Source organism: Gallinula chloropus (assembly GCF_964237585.1).
Source record: "Gallinula chloropus genome assembly, chromosome: 1".
Lineage (NCBI taxonomy): Eukaryota > Metazoa > Chordata > Aves > Gruiformes > Rallidae > Gallinula > Gallinula chloropus.
Genome location: NC_140085.1, coordinates 91,625,167 through 91,640,805, shown reverse-complemented (window position 1 = coordinate 91,640,805; position 15,639 = coordinate 91,625,167). Strand labels below are relative to the sequence as shown.

The window sequence follows — 15,639 nt, the reverse complement described above, 5'->3', positions numbered from 1 at the left end:
GGCTGCCTTCACTGGCTCACCCCCGCACCATGCTCTTTCTTTCAAGGCATAATGCAGTCCTGCTGTACTTCTCTGTGCCATCACTTCCACCATAGGGATGGAAGCCCCATCCCTGGAGGCGTTTAAGGCCACGTTAGATGGGGCTTCGGGCAACCTGGTCTAGTGAGGGTGTCCCTGCCCATGGGAGGGGGTTGGAACTAGATGATCTTTGAGGTCCCTTCCAACCCAAAGCACTTTATGATTCTATGATCTCCTTGCAGTGTTGTCTTTTAATCTCTTTCCTATACTAACTGTGCTTACACCTTGTTGGCTTCTCTTCCCAACACCCTGGAGCTCTTTCCCAAGCCTGCCTCACACATAGTGTGTCTCCTCTTAAAAGTCAGAGGTGATGGTATTAACCCAGTTTTCTCTCCTTAAAACCCTTTAGACAGTCTTCCATGAGTGCCACCTAAGCACTGCTGCCTGTGAGGGGACAGGTCAATGACAAGTTCAGACTACATCTACTGAATTTTTAAAAAGTATCTTTCCTTGCCAACAGAGTCTACACCAGACCGTTTCAGAAAAGGCACTGGGTACATTAAGGTGTAATCACTTTGGCCAGCGTGGTTTCATTGTGCCACTCCCAGGTGTTTGTTTCAGTGTTACAGCTGGAGGTTACTGCCCCCACAGCCAAGTCACCAGACTGGATTGTCCAAGTGTTCCTTAATTTTCAGTGTCAAATGGGTTCAAAGCAACTTCAGTAATGGCTCTGGGCTGTCTGAAAACTTTGCATAGGAATAGATGAGAACCCCCAGCATCATGTTCTTCTGGGGTGGCAGTGAATCTTTTTCAGCTAGTCCAAAAAGACTTCACAAGACAACACCTCTTAGCCACTTTTCCAGCTTCACCCACCTGAATTGTCTCATTACTGAAGACAATTGGACTTTAAGGGCCAGTTCTTCTCTTAGCCCAGCAAGCCCTAGGTGTTCTCCTGTAATAACAATCACGGTGATCTGTTACCTAGAAACCTAGATCTGTTCCCCGCCTGGAAGACAATTAAGCTGCTTTAGTGCTTGGAGTGCGTCTAATCCAAAGTGTGCTACTAGGAGGAGTTTCAGTTCCCCATTGTTACCGGGTGTACGTCACAAGCTGTACAGGATCTTTGGATACCAATGCCAAGGATATGTGAATATGATGCACTCAACATCAAACAAACTTTGCTTCAGAGGAAAGGTCAAGAGTTTCACTTTAAAAAAAAAAAAAGGTCCCAAGGAGAAAAAAAAAAACCCACAAAAAACGTGTTCTGTGCGGTTCTCATTAAAGGCTTACAAATAAGAATGTCTGCTAGAGAAACAAAAGTCTCATGCCAGTTAACTATAGCTATGTGACACTAACCATAAATGCATGAAATTATGGAATGGTTTGGGTTGGAAGCGACCTCAAAGATCATCTAGTTCCAGCTCCCCTGCCTGACAGATGAAAGCCCCATCCAACCTGGCCTTCAACACTTCCAGGGATGGGGCAGCCTGTGCCAGGGCCTTACCACCCTCAGAGATGATTTTTTTTCCTAATATCTCATATAAATCTACCTTCCTTTAATTTAAACCTGTTACCCCTTGTCCTTTCACTACATCCTTTGCAAATTGCCTCTCCCCAGCTTTCCTGTAGCCTCCTTCAGGTTCTGGAAGGCTGCCATAAGGTCAGGCCTTCCTTTAAACAACTCTTGATTCCAGTAACAACTAGCTGTCAGGAAGCCAGCAACAGCACTAGGCTTTCAATTCTTTTAAGGTAAACTTGGGCATATTAGAAAAAAAAAAAGTATTATTGTGGATATAAAGCCTTTGGAAATGTTTTAGCAAGAAACAGCTCAGATCTAACAAGCTAAAGCTTGGTATTTCATATTCTGCTTCCTATACAAACTCTTGCTCAAACTGTTCTATCATCTCACAGGTCCAAAAATGCTGCTTACAAAACTCTGACAAGTTTCCCCTTCCTCACCAAACCCACTTTTTTTTTTTTTTCATTTTCTTTTTTTCAAAAGCAGCTGGGACCTCCTGGCTGATCATTTGTCCTTAGCTCTCTACTTCACAACTGAAGACCTCATATTTCTTCTGTCAGACTGACTCTCTGACCAGCACTGGCAAAAGCTCCTATTGTCACAGCACACAATTTCCTTCCTTCCTTCAATTTTTCCAGCGCAGGTTGCTACACGTCCTCCTGCCCTGCTGAAACTCATCAGTCACCTTGCACAAAAAGGGACTTGCTCTGTTCTGCCTGGGATGGCATCAGATCAGAAGTACACAAGGGTAGGTCCTTCAGCACTTTACACTGTAGCACCTGACTAATAAGCCTTCCTTGCCATCGGTTAACAAACAGGATGAGAGGTAAAGCAGGGGACAGGGCCTCTGTAAATGATGGAGATACAAAGAGCTCTATGGATCATATACAGGTGAAGAAGCCTCCTCACAGAACTTACTCCTCATATTAACAGACACTTCTGCTCTACAAGAGGAAGCTTGTGGAGCATTTTATTCATAGGTCCTCATCTGCAACAAAAGGAAGATACAAATATAATATTGGGGTTTGGATTGGTTCCTCCATACTCTTCCATCCTCTTTTAAACCTTTTTTCCCTAAGATTTCTGCTGAGGCTAGTTTCCAGGGTATGTATTTTGTGTATAGGTTTTCAAAAACTGTGAGAGGAGTTGAGAGTGGAACGATGGAGGAGGTTAACAGCAGCTACAGATCTACCATGCACACGAGAGGAGAGTAACATGTGCGTGCTGGAACTTCATGTGCTTGTATAAATGGAATTGTCAGGATCTCAAACCTCACATGAAGAATATGCTGTCAGCATGATTTTCTTTGGTCTTATTCAGCAGGCTGTTTGATCACACCTTACAAGCTGGGCTTTGATCTACAGCTAGCCCTTTGAAGATCCCTGTCCTACACAAGATACAGATATAGCTCACTTTTTTATCATACAGCTGTGCCCAGTGCAACTCTGCCTGTATGAAGTACTTAGCACATTCTAACACCTTTTTACTTCATTACAAGCAACAGGAGAAAAGCGTCACCAATGCCAGCAGTATGTCCAAATCAGACTGAAAAGTCACAAACATACAAGCAAAGCTCATTAACTGCTTTTCCTTCAAATGCCTGTTTTTACATGGACTGGATGGAGAACAGTAACGCATTCCAGCCAAAACTGCACATTTCAAGAGAATTTGGCCAGGGTTTTTTTTTAAAGCATCTGCCATGAATACTTAATCAGGTACCTAGAAGAGGCAAAAGGCCACTGCTGTTAAACATTTCTGCACGCTTTGTTGTTGTTTAAATGGGAGTCAAGGAAAAGAGAAAGAGGCAACCCCTGACTGTGCAGCAACCATCCCCTCCCACCTCATCAGGAAACTGCACAAACTCTCAATGGACCAAAAGCACACAAGGGAACTCTTACAGCCTGAAACTTTGCTCTACTTGAATGTGAACTAGAACAAGGGAACCTTGAAATTTCATTACTGGTCCTCTTGAGTGGAGCAGAATAAAAATAAGTGAGTTTGTGATCAAACCTTCTCCCACCCACAATGTGATCCCAGGGCAGGTTCATTCTTTCAGGTGTGATTTCAGGCCACCGGCATTCAGAGGACTTCTTGGGCTGCAACAAGCTCTGTACAGTCCCCTCTAATCCCAACACCTTGTTTTCCTTCTCTACCTGAGCCCTGACTGCTCTTTGCTCTTCCTGGCATTCATCATTCATCACTCATGGCTGTTTCTGAAGGCTCTATGTTGACTTGGTCTCGCCTTCTCCACCCTGGATTCACGACACCTTTTCCTTCTGCGGCTCTCCATGCTCCCCTGCTGTCACAAAAGAGATGGTCCCTGTTTCCCCTTGAGGGTGCCAACTGATTCAGAAGGCAGTAGCCAGCCTCAGGCAAACAAGCCAGTGCCTTTCTCCTTTTAAAGACCAGCTACGCCCTCCTCAAGCGAACAGAACACACATTAGCTGTGAACAAACAAAATAATGTAAATTGCAGCACTCGCTGTGGAATTTCTCTGGCTGAACTTTAGCCATCAGAGAGCTGACTGCCTCCTCTGTGTGAGGCACCCAGGCTTCCTCCCTGGTGAGCAGAGGGATGATAAGCCCTTTCAGGAAAAACGAGAAGACTCTTGCAGTGGCACAGCTATATAATGTAGGTAGGATAAGTGCCTCTTTTCTCTTCCCATCATCACAGCTCTGCAGTTGGCTTTTATTTCCAGGGCATTTTAGCACCACTCATGCCACACACTGCTGGTTGCAGCAAGGAGCTGCACAAAATACTCAATCCTACAGAAGCCATCAGTGAGGTAAAATTGTAAGAGCAGCACAATCTGTCCTGCAGAATACCTGCAGAAGACACACATCTCCTGAAATGCTTAGTCAAGCTAAGAAACACCTTAGCATTATTGTTACTGTGGGAACAACCTCAGCTGATCACCCTTCACTGTTCCCACCCAAAGGCTTAACCATCAACATGAAACTGGGATCACAAGGGTTAGCTTGTCTCACTTTGCTTTGAATGTTCTCTTTGCAGCCCAAACACCTTTCAATCTTTAGCAAACCAATTGTGATGTGTGAGCTTCCTCTCTAGTTACCTCAATTCTGACCTGGTTTCTGTTCCCCAGTTTCATGTGATGAGCCACCTTGCACTCCCCATCAGCTGCTGCAGAACACAACAATTTTCTACTCCTGCAAAAATCCGAGGTCCATTTAATCCTCACTAAATGAGGTGCCAAGCCTTCTGCCTGCATTACAGACAAAAAATATCTACGTATGAGGCTGCTGTTGGCACTGTGGAGTCTTTAACTGGGGAAGAACACATTTTGCTCTGAAACCTTGGGTCTACTGATTGAAAGTATTTCAGAAAGCTTATAAATACAAAACCAGTGTCAAGAGAATGCAATAGGTTTCCTTCAGCCTATGTTTCACAAACCAATCCAGAAGTCTCTTATTGACAGAGTGACGTATTTTCTTCTTTCTTCGTGTTCCAGGCAAGCTGCAGTGACGTCATGGACAAATATGGAGTCAGTATCAATGGCCTTACGCACACTTTCAGTGTTATCACAGCCTTTTGTACTTTCCATATATCACAAAAAATAATCAAACCAAAACATCCCCCTCCAAACACACACACACACACTAAACACCCCTCATCTTATAGTCTTTATCACAAAAAATCCTGGTACACAGGTTCTCAAGAACCTGGAAAGGTTGCATTGAATGTCTTTACAATATTTAGCCTCATCTTCCATGCCCTGAGCACTACACATTTGACCTAAACATTCAGGCCATCTCCTGACAAATGGTAAAATATTTACACCTCCATTCACTTCCTGGCCATCCTGACAAGTTTATCTATATTTAACTGAGCCAGGTTTGCGTGCATATAGTTACATACTGGAAACAGTATGGCCATAAAGGTTGGCTCAACAAATTAAATGATTTGGGAAAAGCAGCCAAAATTAAAATTCAATTGCTGTCTTTAAAACTGCATCCGAGACTCACTTCCTTCCAAATCAAATAGCTTTGCAACAAAAGCTGCAAAGCAATCAAACCACAGTTCGTTACTCTGGTGTGAGTAAAAAAAAAAAAAAAAAAAAGGGAAAAAATTCCATCTGCTTTTCTGTTTATTCAAAGTCGCCCTACCTCTGAACTACCAGTCTGAAGCCTTGTATATCTTTTGGAAGTTTTGTTAACAGAACTAAAATTATCTTCCATACTCCACTCCTGGCAGTTTTTCAGAAACTCACAAGTCTGAAGAAGTTGTTACACTGTCTCTTTCCCACCCTGTGTCCCCTGAAGCACTTTGATTTTCCCTCTGCTTCACTCCCCCACATTCCCTACCACTCCTCCTCTCTGGCAGCCCAAAGGTGCAGCAGCACCAGCTCTCCACAGGCTCTCTGCTGTGGGCAGCAAACATGGCACATTTGCCAGCCCAAAACAGCAATTTCACTGGTCCCCATGTCTCTGGTTGATGCTTCAGCAATTCTAATGATAACTGCCCTGCTCAGAAAGGTAGTTACCCTCCTGCTTGCGTGCCTCCCTGCCGTCGCCCGTGGGCTGACCTTCAGTAAGAGCTGGCAGCCGTGCTCTCCAGTTAAGTGTGAACTCGGCTGGATGGTGAAGCCTTGAGGACAACCAACATACCAGAACTGACACACCAGGTGTAAGGTGGTCCCGAAATAGGATTAAAGGTAAAATATCTCGCTATCTTGCTGTGTTATCTCGGTCCAATAAGGGATATTTACATCACCCGACAAGCTGGGAAAAGGTGCATTTAGGAACTGAAAAGCAGCTAACCACACAAGGCATCAGAAAACACCATATAATTTGATTATTAGTTGCTTTAATCTTTAAAAATTAAAGATTAGTCCTACCAATGCTTTCCTAGGGCCAGAATTTGCCAGAATTTCATCCATTTATTAACTCACCTATAAAGCATGGATTAAACAAAAATACTAGGCTGCAAGGGGTATTTTAGGATTTCATTAATTCATGTTAGAAAAATATTTGGAGAATCTCCAGTGAAAGTCACTACGAAGTTGCAAGACATTATTTTTAGCCTGCAGATATCTTGGCTGATTCCCGGTAAGAACAAGAAAAATGATAAATTATCCTTTCCTCTGGAATTTTCAAGGCTGAATTTTTGCATTTGCAAAAGCACTCCAGATATCTGAGCTTTTACACTTTGCAAAGCAGAAAAAAAAAACCCTGCCTGAGAATTCTACCGAGACTTGCCTAGCTGAACCAACTTCAGACCATCTACTTCAACTGAAGACACAGTGGAACTGAAAGACAAAACTCACAACTCTGCTGCAAACTCCAGGGATCCTTCTCACTGGGGGCTTAGCACGGGAGAGAGCTTCCCCTTCCACCCTGTGCCCTCAAGCCTCTCCAACAGCCAGCTCCTCCTTGGAGGCAGCAGTGCTGCCATCTCTTCCCACGCAGTTGTGAACAGCCCAGTTCTGATGGAAAGAATCACTCATTAATTGTGTTAAAACTGTGTTTTTAAAGCCCCTGCTGTGTTCAGGACTATCTGTACTAGTCAGTGTTCCTATACGTACTCACAGACAGTTCCTGGCCTGGAAAACTTACATGAAGAGACACAGAGAACATAAAATAGGAGCAGAATGGACCCCATTTCTGGGAGTGGGAAACCAAGACAGGGAGATAGCAATTTCTCAGGGACACAAATAAATACACATTTCACAAAAATAATAAATTCAATGTCTAGCCCTTAGCACAGATCTTCTGAATCCCAGACCAGTTCCTCCAGTATTCTCTCTCCCTGATTTAATGTTGCTTTAATTCCTGTGTAGTGCTCTGATCATAAGCCCCAGTCTACAAAACTGGGGCCAAGCCAGGTCACCTAGGGGAATTTGAGAGCTGCCATGGGAACTGCTGCTCACCCATCTTCCACCTTGACCTCGTTCTAGTCCCTTGATCTGGGAAGTCAAAGAACACAGAGAAAGGGAAAGCTGCTTAGCAGAAGTATCCATGAGAAGTCCCATGTGCACGTCAGATGCAGTCTATCATACTGTAAGTGAGAGAAGCTGCTAAAAATTCTGCTCAGGTGACCCTGCAGTAGAAAAGTGAATGCCAGCCTAAGCCAAACAGACCAGCAAGCAGCACCCCAAGTTATTCAGCAGGTTCTCAGCATCTGAATTAATCTTTTTTTAGCCAGTTTTTAATCGTGTCCACAGAAAATGAGACCAGTGATACAGAATGAAAGCTGTTACTGCAGCTGTTCTCATGGCTGTCAGTAACTGCAGAGAGGAACAATAATAACAACAACAATAATAATGATATCCATCAAAATCAGAAATGCAAATCCAGACTGCCTGCTTCTTTTTGTTACAGAAGGGAAGACTTAGGCTGTAGTATTTGTTTACACCCATTTTGAAGCCTTCCATAATGTAGCTCAAGAAGAAAATAACTGCAGATATACTCTGGTCACAGCACGTACAGCATGCAAAGCAACTGGGGGATTTCAGTCCCTACACGCCCCAGTGCACTGTACAGTACAAGGATACCACCTTTTCCACCTAAAAAACCAAAATAATTCCTCTCAGGGGAAACCCACTTGAGAAACTCATAGATCTCCTTCCAGTAGTGATCAGTTCCCCTCAGATCAAGCTCTTCAGCATACGATTTATCATCAAGAGTACATAAGATATGCTGTGATCTGTGGGTCCTTTTCTGCTTGATTGTTATTAGTACTGTGACCAATTTTTTAACCAAGCAGTCTGAACATGTAGTCCTCCAGGATAAGAGTCTGATAATCCCCTTCATATGTTTATTCCAAGGAACCTTAAATAAAGAAAAGAAACTCCCTGACTTCTCAAACTGCCAACTGAAAGACTGGAAACCTTTTGGGACAGATACAGCCAACTTTAGGATACTCAAGACCACAACATCACCATGGTTATATGGAAAAGTGCTCCTCTGCACTTCTTTTTCTACACGTTTATGACTTCCTCTACTGCACATTTTCAACAAGCATCTTTGTGTGCTGACTCTTGCTAGCTGAATTCTACAGAGCTCCAGAAAAATCCCTTCCAGCCCATTCTATCATGCCCTACCTTGGTTTATTATTTTCTTAATTTTTTTGACTGGAGATATCATTCATATTACTTCATAACTTGAAGTATATGCAGCAGTATTACAAAGCTCCTGTGTTCTGAGCAGAAGTCGGGAATAATTCAAGTGAAGGACAAGGCTATCTATAGTCAACAAAAACCTGAGTCAGATATGTAAGCAAATGCTCCTAATCTATTAAAATCAAAGATTCTGCAAACACTCAAGGTCACTGTGACCAGGATGCTAAGAAACTGGAGAAGGAGAAAAAAGTTGTTTAGTGCAGCAACAGTATCATTTTCTTCCCCAGAGTGACCTCAGCACTTCCCGTATCTTTGGCAAACCTGCTCCCTTTTTCCAAGGGAGGGCTGAGGTTACAGAGAATTTGTTTTTCATTGAATGCTTCTTTTTTTGGGATTAGCTTTTATATATTCAGAAACATCCTGTCCAGTGTAAAAGACTTATTTGCTGTCTGCTGTAACCAAACAGAACTCCAGGGAAGCAAAGAAAACAACCACATAGGCTGAAATTAACCCAGAACCACTGTGTTCTCAAAAAGGCTCTTACCTTCTGCCTTTATGGACTGAATATATTAATGAATCTATTCTCTGAAAACTCAGCAGCTCCAGCAGAAACATCACAGAACAAGCACAGGAGAAAAGGAGAGGGGGAAACAATTCCAACAAGCAAAAAGGGAAAGGAAGGTAGACCTCCTATGACCACAGGAGACCACAACCTAGGAATTCTGATGGCCAGCTCTGTGTCTTACTGATAAAGACTGTATTTTCACAGGAGAGACGAATATTCCTACTTTTAATAAGTGTTAAACTCCTCTACAGGCAAGGTAAATTGTGTTTTACTCTAGTGTAGCTGAGAGAAACAAGCCCTGGAGGAGAACCCTGCGGCTTTCCTTTGATCTGCCTAGCAATGTAAAGTTACACAGTGTCTTTGTCTATATCAGGCTGGTATCACAGGATCACCTGACTTCTTGGAAGCCTACCCTCTTTTTCTAGGGTAATGCCAAACAAACCTCTTCTCCTGAATCCATGTCTGATACGTAAGCAGAGTTACAGTAAAGATACGGTACTTGGAAATCTATTAGCTAGCAGTATTTAAAAACCAAGCCAAGCAAATGCTAAAAGAAACTAGGCAAGCAAGCACTTTCCAAACGTTCTGTGGTCACCTTTTAAATAAAATATGATCCATCTATATGAGATACTAAATCTATAGCACCACTCTCCAAAGCATGGCATATGTCCAGAGCTTGGAGAGAGCCTAACGAGGAAGATACAACACCAAGAGGACGTGGAAGCATTCATTCTGCAAAACAAGACGTGCAGGTGGACAGTCAGCACCAAAACCCCGTGCGATCTGAAAAACCTCCTCAAGGCTGAAGAGATGAATTTATGTAACTCACAGCATTTATAAGAATCTTGTGTTCATCAAGGATGCTTAAAATACCACTTTTTTTTAATAGCATCCACCTACTACTTTGGGATGCATGCAGTCTTGAGTGCAACGGGAGCCTTTATCATCCCTAAGGCAGTCTTTCAGGCTTCTTTCACACCTACCTATAGACACAACCAATCTTTGTGATTGCAGATTATGCTGAGTGTCTTCATGAGAGGAACAGTGACCAAGAAATGGAGTTTTCTTAAAAAGTAAAGCCAAGTGTGGCTTAAACCCCTATAAATACGGCTAAGACCTATGACATTTTGTAGGGAGAGGGCTAAAAACCTAGCTCCAGGACACCCTATCATGTTATCCATTCTGGGAAGTAGCTAGGAGGTCTCTGTGGCTGCACAGAACATCAAGGAAGATCAGTAACCAGTGCTGTTAATACCTCATCACATATCCCTGTTTTCCTTCGGTTTCTGGGCTCACATTCAGCTTCTCTTCTTTTGCTGAAACAGGACAAGCTATTCCAGCCTGGAAGCAGGGACATGAAGAGCCCAGGAAGAACCAGGTCAAAGCAAAACACAGCCTGACATAAGGGAAAGACAGGACACAGATGGGAGCCCTAAGGCTTCTTTCCAGGAGGGTATACAGCATTTTTGACAAAGTGTTGATAACTTTCTGAAAATGTCCACAAATTGCAGTTAAGAAGGTGCCTCATCATCAGGGGATAATAAAATATCACAGTAACAGGTAGCAGAGGAAGCTACAAAAAAGCCCTGTGTAGGCTAGAGGGCCTCTGTAGCTAACTGGGATAAAAGAGAGTATTGCAGCAACTGGAAACAAGAGAGAAATGTATGCCAGTTTCAGTACTCTCCCAGAGATCCCCAGCACCTTCTTTACAGAGGTTAAAGGCAGCAGACTTCTCCAGTGTCACTGTGGTAGTAGTGGGCTCAGTATCAGACAATGTAGCATCTTTTCTTATCCACTTAGCCAAATGGCTGTAATTTGTGGCCACTGAATTCAAGTCCAGGACTTACGTAGGCAGAAAATGTAGCACTGCTTTCATGTTCATGTCTGGTAGCTCTGGAGCCTCAGACAAGGGGAGGCTGACAAAAGGGTTTTTTCTGAACTGTAACCTCGCCAACATGCCTCAATCACATGGGATTTAAAGTACAGTTTGGTCTTGAGGGCTCTGCCAGCATTAAGGGTCCTGACAGAGACTGCCAGTTACCACTAATAACAAGGGTTTTCAACACATATGCACCTACCCATCAAGAATCAAAGTGAGCCTACAAGCTCTGGTTCCACATGACACTCGACAGCCATCATGTGACAGCAACCTTCAGGCTGTAAGAAATCACATTTAAAGCAAACGACTTGCAAGTAAAAGGCTCCTCCACTACTACTAGTGCTCTGATTTTTGCTCTAATCTCCCCTTAAAGATATATTTTCACGAGGCTGAAGTCCCTCTTCCCATCAAAGGGCTTCCCTGCAAAGGGTGGCTTGGAGAAAACCATATGCAAGAAACAGAGCTCCAAGCAGATCACCTCAAAATTGCAACCAGATCACACGTACATGCCACTACAAAGTGCACACACACACACAATTAAAGCAAATGGGCTGGCAGGGGAAGGATGCCAGGGTCTGGCCGAGCTCTGCAATGTCTGTACAGAAACAAGAGGAACACATCAAGAGAACTTACTATGAACATTGAATTCATGCCTGTAAAAATTAATTGCTTGACTCTCAGCTGCTCCCAGGGGTACACACAGCTTTGATGGGAAGAACAAATAGGACAATTACCTACCCATCCTGTTTCTGCTGCAGCCAGAGCAGATTCCATCAGTTTTAAACCAGGGAAAGCAACTCAGCGGCACAGCTGCGGTGCCTGGCAGTGACACAGGCCTGTCTCTGAGGAGAAGCTGTAACACTTTTGGAGGTAAATTTCAAACCTTACATCAACATGCTGGCAGCCTAAAGTGGTGATGGCAACTCACTTTTACAGTCCCATTACAGCTGCTTTAACATCTCCTTTCTTTCAAACCCGGTTTTAACAAGCCCCCTGTCTGTGCACCACTGGGTGACACAGAAAGAACAAAGCAGGAGAAGCCCTGAACCCTCTGAAACTTTGGGCTTTATGAACCAGCAGCAGCATCTCAGCAAAAGGGGGCTGCACAAGAGGGAAGCATCTCCCCCTGCAAACACTCAGTCAAAAATTACCATGTGCCTCAACTATGAGGCATTAGGACTGTCTGGAACACTTTGTCATCAGACCTGCAGAGGCTGATGTGGAAATTAAAAACTGAAAGGACAGAGTCAGATGACTGACCCTAAATAACATCGAAGCAATTGAATCATGTCTTTCCCATTGCAGGCTCAAACAGCAGGATATTCTAACTGGTATCGATCCATCTGTTTGCTACTGTAGCTGATGATGCTCTGGCGCTGAATGAAAATTTTTATCATTGCTACATGACTCGGGCTATCTGAGCAGATAATCAATGGTATGAAAATCTTCTTCATCAAAGAATTACATTCACCAGTTTTATTACTCTTGAAACACATTACGTGCTTGCTGTCAACACTCTGACCAGGCTACAGGGAGAATCCATGTTAAAACAGCCATGAAAGTATTACCAGAAAATGAATACCTGGGAGCTCAAAAGGTTTCTACATTTTTTTATATCTTCCACCAAACTACTTTTTATGTGATGCAATCTGGAAGTATCATGCTGCTAACGTAGTTCTAGGAATTAACACTTTTGGCCCCACATGTAGGTAATTTTCAGTGCCAGAGATTCACAAGAAGTCTATACAAACAAAAATCTTACAGCAACAGTGCTCTTTGGCTCACAGCGTTATCCCTATTTAACTGATGTGATAACTGAGGCAGAAACATATTGAACTCTCTGTCCAAGGTCACACGGTCAGGAATGGAGCTAAAGCAGACTCCAGCTCTTCCAGTTCACCGCTTTGTTTTAAACCATCTAATCTCCCTTTTAGCTCTTTGGTGTGTATCCAAAAGTACCAAAGACTTTAACACGCTGCTACCCTTACAATTGCAACCCCTCCATGTGAAAAGAATGCAGGTTAGGATCTAAAGCAAGTATACAAAAATTCCTTTTCAGCCCACTGGATGCAGAAATATTGCAGCACGTCCCATCACTTTAATAATATCTCACAGCAGAAGGTACTTGAGTCACTTTTAGTGTACTGCCAATCCTAGAGAAAAGCTCTTAAGACTACTAAAAGTTATACAATCAGCCAGGAACATGTAAGCTGGACTCCTGGAATCACATGTTATAGCCAACCTTTTCATTTGTGTATGAATAAAGTTCAAAAGAAAGGTAAAAACACAAAAATAAAAGCAATAGATCAAATTTCTACATCATTTTACAATCAGGTAGAAATGTCTTACAAATACTAAGCTATCCCCCCAACAATGCCGTGACATGATGTTGCCAGCAGCTATTTCAACACAGAAGATGCATGAAGACAATGTGAAAACTGGAGCTGTAGATTCAGACCTAATGAACAACAAGATGCCTCCAAGCATTCCAGAGGCCAAAAATACACAAACACCAATCAAATAAAACATCACTGCCAGCAAGCTCAAGCGGAGATGGGATTCCCTGACCATCAACCCCTATTCTGAAATGAAGGTTTTCCAGGATAGCCTTTGCTTCCTGGTCCATGTGAAACAATGTCAAATCAATGCACAACAGTTTGTGTGGGTTTTTTTTTATTTTACCACACCTAAGCAAAGCAGCTTTCTTGATAGCTGGCACTGTGTTGCTTTCACCCTCACCCCTACCCCTTCAAGCACTTTCATTTCTTCACAATGAAGAAGCACAGCTTTTCTTGATGAACTTTGGTTGCAGTTTGCAACACTCTATTTCTAAGCGATCATGTGTATTGAAAGTTCAAAAGGTTTGTGTTCTGTATTGCCCTGATTTAATTAACTTCTTAACTTTAGCTTTGGAGAGCAGTTTTCTCTTTGCCATAGGTGTTGGGCTTTTTTCTCTTGATGTCAGAACTGCACCAGTAGAAACAGAGTGAAATAGCACCCAGTACACCCCCCTCCCCTCCCTACAATTTAGCAACCTGCATAACAAGATTTGATACTGTATTTTGAAAGAGGGTTTAAATGATACAGACACACCACAGATAATCAGGTGGGACTCAAAAGTAATTTCAGAAATACCATTCCTAAGTGAAATTTAAATATTCCAATACAAGTGCTCAGCTGCTCACAGGATCTCAAGATCTCAAACCTCTCAGCTTTGAGTGCACAGCAGAGGCTGTGAGCGCTTCCCCTCCTTGAAAAGCCACAGTTTTGTGTGGAATTCAGAGAGATTTTTTACACAGCTCTTATTTAACTTTGTAAAGAAAGTATTTTCAAGATGGACATCAGAATGGCCTGCTGGCCTTTTACAAGAGGCGCTGCAACAGTATGTCAAGGTAAATACCTGTTTGTTATAGCAGATCTGGAGAGAACTTTCCCTTTCTAAACCCTACACATTAGCTACAGAGGCATTCCAGGACAGACAGAATGAGGTGCAGAGCGAGAGCAAGTCACATGAGTAGCCTGGGAGCTGGCTCAGAGGGAGGAACAGCGAAGCCAGAGGGTGCAATCAGAAGACAAAAAAACCCCAAGCATCACGTCTGATTTGAAAGATTACAGAAAGGCCTCAGATGAAGCCACCAATTGCCAAAAAATATCCTGCTGCACTCCAGGAGCTTAAGACAAGTCTAATTAAAGGTGCTGACAGTTCACCAAGAGTGCAGTGACCCAGCTGTCCACTCACGAAGAAAGTGGGTGTACAAGAACACAAGCAGCAGCAAGACCTGCAGGAAAGCATCTCTCCCAGTGCAGACACCATCCACACTCTGGCACTGAGCCCTTCAATGAGGCCAGGAGAGGTTTGAGAATGAGCATCTCCAGGACAGCTCTGTACAGACAAGTATCTTTACCCCATTGCCAGCTTTCCAGATGTGATAGGCCCCTCATATGCTACTACAAAGAGGTTCAAAACGGCTTTCTGGTAACTCCTCTTCCCTGCTGTGACACGAGAGGTTTTAATAAAGTATTCATAAGCTGGTTTATAACAAACCATATTTTTGGCAGAGACTTTTACTGGCCTGCAGGGCTAACAAAATATTACCCATTTATAGAAAACAGTACAAAGTTCCATTTCATTTTTAGCACCATACACTTGGTATAAAATGCCAGCTTACTAAAATATAATCTTCAAAATGGAACAACTCTAACTGCTCCTTCAGCCCTAAACATCGAGGGCTTTGACAAAACCAGACCTATTTCCAAATGACATATCACTTGGATTTAGGAAAACTGTGTCACCACTTTTTCGATGCCTTTTATTGAAGCGTACTGTTTTCCTGAAGAACCAGGAACAGACCAAAAGGGCTGTTAACATTCATACCCAGTTTAGACACCCGACTTGTCACAAAGTTACATTTGCTATGTACCTAAGATGTAGTTAAAAACATGTGATTGGGAGAGATTCTTTATGTAAGCCCATTCCAACACCTTTACTCACTTCCAACAGCACCTTGCTTTGAGAGTTAACAGCGATTTCAGTGGTGCTGCTTGCCAAATAGGGCACTATTTAGCAGGAGCCAAAGTGA

At 43.0% G+C, this 15,639-nt stretch overlaps 1 protein-coding gene across 1 annotated transcript in view; it reads right to left on the bottom strand.

Annotated features, from left to right (window-relative positions):
- Window positions 1-15,639, bottom strand: part of NME7 (NME/NM23 family member 7) — a gene marked incomplete at its 5' end in the record, with an annotated part of 97,876 nt that overhangs the window by 17,065 nt on the left and 65,172 nt on the right. The gene's annotated exons all lie outside the window — the stretch shown is intronic.